General features: G+C 44.0%; 1 pseudogene; it reads left to right on the top strand.

The window, feature by feature from the left end:
* Positions 1-823: 823 nt before the first annotated feature.
* On the top strand, positions 824-4,341 carry LOC119506910 (annotated as a pseudogene).
* The last annotated feature ends 3,039 nt before the right edge of the window (positions 4,342-7,380 follow it).

Here is a 7,380-nt window from a genome sequence, read left to right as displayed (position 1 = left end):
GCAAAAAGACAAAAAAAGGTAAAAAGTCAACCAGTCTATTACTGGTTAGACTGTAAATCATTCTACCATTTTTGGAGAACCAAAAGCTTTTCACATCTAGTTTTTTATTTTCATGGGAAAATCAGAAATAGGAACAAGTATGTATTTATTAAGCATGTATATCATAATCATTTCTTTATTATTATTATTATAGAAGTTGAAGGTTTACAGAAAAATCATGCCGAAAAATAGAGTTCCCATACAGTGTGGTACGTTAGTTACGATTGATGAAAGAATATTATTTTAATTGCATTATTAACTTTAGTCCATGGTTTATATTAGGGTTCCCTGTTTGTGTTGTACAGTCCTGTGGGCATTAAAAAAAAAAGGTTATCATAGTAACATACATGAAAACTAAATTTCTACTTTTACGACATTGAAATATGCAATTCAGTGATGTTCATTACATTTGTGATGCTGTGCTACCATCACACCATCCATCATCACCAAAACTTTTCCATCACCCCAAATAGAAACTGTACAATTTAGGCATGAACTCCCCGTTCCCTCCCCTTACCCTGGCCCCTGGGAACCTATTTTCTAGTTTCTGACTGAGTTTGCTTGTTCTAATTATTTCATATCAGTGAGATCATAAAACATCTGTCTTCTTTTATCTGGCTTATTTCACTCAACAGGATGTCTTCAAGTTCATCCCTGTTGTCGCATGCATCAGGACTTCATCCCTTTTCATGGCCAAATAATATTCCATTGTATGGATATACCATGCTGGTGGTTGTCAGGCTGACATTTCCTGAAAGGCAGATCTGAGGGGCTGCTGGAGGGCATGCCCCCAGCACTCGCCCACAGAGCTCAGGTATAAGCCCTCGAGAAAGTACTTTACTGAGAGTTTGGTGAAATTCATGTACTTGGCCTGAGTCCTCCATAGCCTCAGAGCCTATGGTGAGTTTACTGCCCTGTTGTCAAGTACCACACTTTCAACTGAGATTCTGCCCCCCCAAGACAAGTGTTCTCCTCCCTCTGGAAGTTACCTTCTAATAGCCTTGTTTCTGGGGATTTTCTTAGTGTTTCCACCTTGGGATGTCCCACTGGTGACCTGAGAAGCAGGGAGGGCTGCTCTATCTGCCCCCAAATAACCTGTGTGAGGTAATGGAGCAAGGGGACTTGTGTGAGAGCGAGAGCGATGTCAAGTAGCAATTCTAACATTCAGTTGAAATTTGTATTTGCTCGTTCCGTTCATTCAGCTATGGATATAAAGAGGAGTAAAGCACAGTCCCAACTTCAAGGAGCTTGCAGCCTTTGGGGGCTATGATGGGAACACAAATGGCCATGGTATAAGGCAGCAGGTGATAGAGGCTCCAAGAAATACAAGGTGCAGCAATATTCACAAAGGGAACCTGCCAGGAAGAGGCAGTATTGAGCCTTGGACCCTTGGGGTGTGTGCCGGTTTGGACATATGTCCCCCAAAATGCCATGTTCTTTAATGCAATCTTGTGGGGGCAGACATATTAGTGTTGATTATGTTGGAAGCATTGGATTAAGTTGTTTCCATGGAGATGTGACCCACCCAACTGTAGGTGATACTTCTGATTAGATAATTTCCATGGAGGTGTGGCCCTGCCCATTCAGCATGGGTCTTAATTAAATCACTGGGGCCCTATAAGTGCTCAGACAGAAGGAGCGCGCTGCTGCAGCTCAGAGAGACATTTTGGAGATGGCCTTTGAAAGCAGACTTTGCTGACACTTGGCTCCAGAGAAGCTGCGAGAGGAAAAAATGTCCCAAGAGCAACACTTTGAAGAATGCACAGAAGCTGAAAGAGGAGCTGGAACACAACCCAGGATCAGCAGACATCAGCCACGTGCCTTCCCAGCTAACAGAGGTTTTCTGGACACCATTGGCCATCATCCAGTGAAGGTACCTGATTGCTGATGCCTTACCTTGGACACTGTGGCCTTAGGACTATAACTTTGTAACTAAATAAACCCCATTTAGAAAAGCCAATCCTTTTATGGTATTTTGCATAACGGCAGCATTAGCAAACTGGAACAGAGTGGGAAGGAGTCTTAGAAGTCAGGAAAAGCCCAGGACATTGAAAATCAGCCAGCTCACAAAAGGCCTGTGCCCAGGCTTTGGAGTCAAGCAGACTTGGCTGGAATCCCAGCTTTGCTACCTTAGAAGTTATTCAAACTTCTGATCTCCATTTGCCTACTCTGGAAAATGAGAGTAAAATGACTATCTCCTTGGTTTGCGGTGAGTAGAGTGCACCAAATTGTAGCTTAAAAAACAAAAAGCCACACAATTACATTTATGAACCATCTTATATTCTGCTTCTGTCCCCCTTTATTCTTTCACTATTTGCCTGAACTATAAACCTGTGAGGATACACACCCCATCTGTTGTGTTCTCCCCACTAACACTGAGCACCTAGATCAGTGCCTGACACACACCAGCAAGCATGTGCTTTCTAAAAGCCTTATGCAGAATGCATTTTCCACCTACACAACTTCCAATATTTGAAGCTAGACAGCAGATGTGTGTTCTAAGAGAGAAAAGTTGAGAAACGATTGCTGTGGCTCCAGAATAGCAGAAGAAAGTAGTCAAAAAGTAAGCCTTTCTAAACCACTGTGGACTTTAGAGCTGGGAAATGATAAAATGTGGAATTTTCAATCTGCAGTAAAGAGTAGACTCTAATCTGGGTAGAGAGGAGATGGATAGGAGTTAGTTCCCACAACCCAGAGACTGGATTAAGTTAGATGAACTAGGCTGGGAGAAGTGAGAATAGAAAGGAAGGGACAGGGGCAAGACACCTTCGAATCAAAAAAGGCTTCCAGCAGGTAACCTGCGCCGCGGGAACTGGTCCCCTTAGAGCTCCCAGGGCCCTGTCCGGTCACCAGCATCAGTCCCTGGGGCGCCGACGCCCAGCGCAGGAGACAAAGGTCCCAGAAGGGGCAGTGGAGAAAAGGCCCCTTCCAGTGATCGGGAGCATCTCCACCCGTGGGGCTGGCTCAGGCCAATGTCTTTGTTGAGCTGAAAGAACTTGTCTACTGCTTGCCTGGAAACCTCTGTCCCTCCTAATCCATGAGCTGTCACGATGCATTAGTTTGCAGAACGCCTTCTGGTAGCAGCGAACCAAGGCCAAGCCGAGAACGCAGCTCAGCTCACCATCCACGGCGCGGAGGGAGAGGCTCCAAGCCTGGCCGGATCCCCTGCATCTTGCTGCCAATAAGGGTCATCTTTCTGGAGTCCAGATCTTGTAGAAGGCTGGCTGCGAACACGGGGTGCAGGATGCTGGGGTCAGGACATCCACACCCGGCTTGGGTGGTGGGGAGCAATCAGCACCGCGGCGCTCACTTAGGAGGGTTGTGCTCGGGTCAGACAAGACCACAATGGGCTGCTCCACCGGGAAGAAGGCGGACAACACCGCCCTGCACCCGGCCTGCCAGATCAGCCCCTCCCAGGGCACAGGCACCCTCCTGCTGGGGAGGAGGGTCGAGGGAGAAGAGCCACCCTCCAAAATAACGCAGGGGACCCCTGGGCACCGTGGCTGTGCACTGTGATCACTTGTGCATGAGGCAGCCCCTCCCTGGCGCTTTCTGTTTTGTGCCTGAAAAGAACCAGGCTGGAGACACAGCAGTTCATATTACTGGTGTCTAAATCACAGGAAGGCCGTTCAAAATCGTGCAGAGACGCTGTAGCCGATGCAACCATTGTAAATAAAGCAGGCCAGACTCCACCGGAGGACTGCCAGCTACCAAATATACTGGAAGTTTTGCTCCTCTCCTCTCTAAAGCTCCCCAGGTTCCTTATTTTCAGCAGTGGGCAAAGCCTGAGGAAAAAGAAAGAGGCTCAAGGAAGAGAGGAGAACCCAGTCTGTGCCAAAGAGATGAGGCGGCACAAAGCAAGGGCAGGGGTCTGGCAGTGAGCAGGCTGCTGCGGGGAACAGAGACCGAGAACACTCCCTGTCAGCCTCCCCAGAGCCCAGAGCGAAGGACAACACAGCCCAGGGGGTCAGCATTTTCTCACCCACGGATCAACAGCCTGGGCACCCGAAGAGCTGGCATGTACACCATCACCCTAGAAAGAGGGGCAGGCCTCGATGCTCATCTCCACCGCCTCCCCGGGACTTCAGATTGTACCGGCTCTAGGCGTATTCCTGGGTCAAGGATGGCAAAGTGCTGCAGGCACCAGTAAGTGGCTGTGGGTGTGAACCTCCAGTCAACAAGCTGGAGAATCAGTTGGAGGCAACTATGGAGGAGATAAAAGCAGAGCTGGGGCATTTGTTCCCTACCACATGGGATCTGACACCCAGGGAGTGAATCTCCCTGGCAACGTGGAATATGACTCCTGGGGAGGAATCTAGACCCAGTGTTGTGGGATGGAGAACATCTTCTTGACCAAAAAGGGGGATGTGAAAGGAAATGAAATAAAGTTTTAGTGACAGAGACATTCCAAAAGGAGCCAAGAGGTCACTCTGGTGGGCACTCTTATGCACAACATAGACAAAGCATTTTAGGTTCTAATGAATTGGAATAGCTAGCAGTAAATACCTGAAACTATCAAACTACAACCCAGAACCCCTGAATCTTGAGGACGATTGTATGAAAATGTAGCTTATGAGGGGTGACAATGGGATTGGGAAAGCCATATGGACCACACTCCCCTTTGTCCAGTGTATGGATGGAGGAGTAGAAAAATGGGGGGTGGGGGGTGGGGGCGGGGAATGCACCCAGTGTTCTTTTTTACTTTAATTATTCTTTTTCACTTTAATTTTTATTCTTCTTGTTTTTGTGTTTGTGGTAATAAAAATGTTCAAAAATTAATTTTGGTGATGAACACACAACTATATAATGGTACTGTGAACAACTGAATGTACACTTTGTATGACTGCATGTTATGTGAATATATCTCAATAAAAATGAATTAAAAATTTAAAAAATGTAAATATCTCAAAAATAACTAAATAAATAAATAAGACCCGGCACCAATTAAGCTGGTGACCCAGCCTCTTAATTGCAAGGTGTCCTGGAATTAAACAAGGTCAGAAAGAGAGCTCAGCACACCTTCCCATTCTTGCAAACTAATCCCTGAGTCTCTGAGAGTATCCGGTGGGCTATTAAGAAGAGGTCTGCTTATGTCATTTTGTTAAAGCCCATTTATGGAAATTTTTAAAAATCACATTTAAATGTTTTCTGGTTTTAAAAGTAATATATACCCTTTATCAAGCATTTAGAAATTATGACTATTAGAGAAGAAAATAAATCACCCATAAACCCACCATGATGAAGAAAAAAAAGACTTCCATTTCTAAATATATCACAGCCTAGATAGCCTGAAAAACCTCCTTCAACAGCATACCAAGAAATGCTTAATAAATAAACACATACCCATTTAAATGCTTTGGTATTGTTAGGGATTTGAATAACATACCCCACAAAAGTCTGGGAACCAGTGTGGTAAATCTAAGGCATCCACCAATCTCCTCCACCAAGCGACAGTGTTTTTTGTTGTTGTTTTTAATTACATTCAGTTTTATTGAGATATATTCACATACCATACATCATCTATGATGTACAATCAGCTGTTCACAGCACCATCATATAGTTATGCATCCATCGCCCCAATCTATTTTTGAACATTTTCCTTACACCAGAAAGAATCATAATCAAAATAAGAAATAAAAGTAAAAAAGAACACCCAAATCATCCCCCCCATCCCACCCTATTTTCTTTAGTTTTTGTCCCCATTTTTTCTACTCATCCATCCACACACTGGATAAAGGGAGTGTGAGCCACAAGGCTTTCACAATCACACTGTCACCCCTTGTAAGCTACATTGTTATACAATCGTCTTCAAGAGTCCAGGCTACTGGGTTGGAGTTTGATAGTTTCAGTTATTTACTTCTAGCTATTTCAATACATTAAAACCTAAAAAGGGTTATCTATATAGTGCATAAGAATGTCCACCAGAGTGACCTCCTGACTCCATTTGAAATCTCTGAGCCACTGAAGCTGTATTTCATTTCATTTTGCATCCCCCTTTTGGTCAAGAAAGTGTTCTCAATCCCACAGTGCTGGGTCCAGATTCATCCTTGGGAGTCATATCCCACGTTGCCAGGGAGATTTACACCCCTGGGAATCAGGTCCAGGGAGGGGAGAGGGCAGTGAGATCACCTGCCAAGGTGGCTTAGTTAGAGAGAGGGCCACATCTGAGCAACAAACAGGGCACTCAGGGAGACTTTAGGCACAATTATAAGCAGGTTCAGCCTCTCCTTTGCAGTAATAAGCTTCTCTGCAATAAGCATCTCTGGTTGACTGTACCCCAGAACACCCAGGAGAAGCAAAAGCAAACCCTCGCTGAAGGAATGCATCCTCATCTCAGGCCTCATAGATTCCCACAACTTACATGAGCTCACTATCCACAATTACAATATAAGCTCTGAAACAATATAAGCTCTGAAACCCAGAGCCTGAAAGCTTGCAACACCTGATCTGAACTGGAGATGAACAAAGACTGAATTTACCATAATGTACCTCACTAAGCAGTGTCCTTCAACGGAGATCTAAAATCCAAAAAGGAATGGTGAACAAATAAATATATAACCATGCAGAATATATCCAAACCAACATTGGCCATATGACAGTGATTTAGTGCCTATTTTAGGGGAGAGGCTGCTAAAAAAAGAAAGGAGAAAAATAACTTCACTGGGATTACACATAAGATAAGAAAGTATGGTTGGAGTTTAAATATCCTACTTCCTCATACTAATTTGGAGGAGGACAGAGATACTGATTTTTTTTTTTTTTTACTGTTTTAAATAAAAATTTTAAGATTTTAATGGAAAGAAAAAAGAGTCTTTTGTTTTCAATGGGTAGAGAGGAAACATGAAATTAGAAAAAAGAAAATCTCTTCCAAAAATGGATGGAAAGGAGGGTGGATGGGGGAGAAAGAAACAGAAGCAGACTATAGGGAAAGTCCCAAATAAGGGAGGTGAAATAAATCCAATATACCTCAATAATCACAATAAATATAATGAAGGGCTGATTGGATTTTTTTTTAATTTAACTAAATGATGTTTTACCAACACAATTACACCTAAAGACATAGGTAGTTTGGACAGAAAAAGACAAAAAGTGATGCCAGGCAAATACAAATTGAAAGAAAGCTGATATAGCTATAGAATGTCAGGCAAAAGTGATCGGTCAGACAGGATTAGGTTTGGGTACAGGTAACAGAAAAATCAAACAGAAGCACCCTGAACAAGACAGAATTTATTTTTGTTACATGGAAAAGTCCAAGTGGAAAGTTGGGCTGTCTGGGCTCGGCTGGGTCTCCCGGTCATCAGGGGACCGTCCATCTGTCCTACATCCCCTTGGTAAAGGCAC

This window comes from Choloepus didactylus, chromosome 12 (assembly GCF_015220235.1).
Source record: "Choloepus didactylus isolate mChoDid1 chromosome 12, mChoDid1.pri, whole genome shotgun sequence".
NCBI classification, from domain to species: Eukaryota; Metazoa; Chordata; class Mammalia; order Pilosa; family Megalonychidae; genus Choloepus; species Choloepus didactylus.
This window is presented reverse-complemented; position numbering and strand designations above follow the sequence as displayed.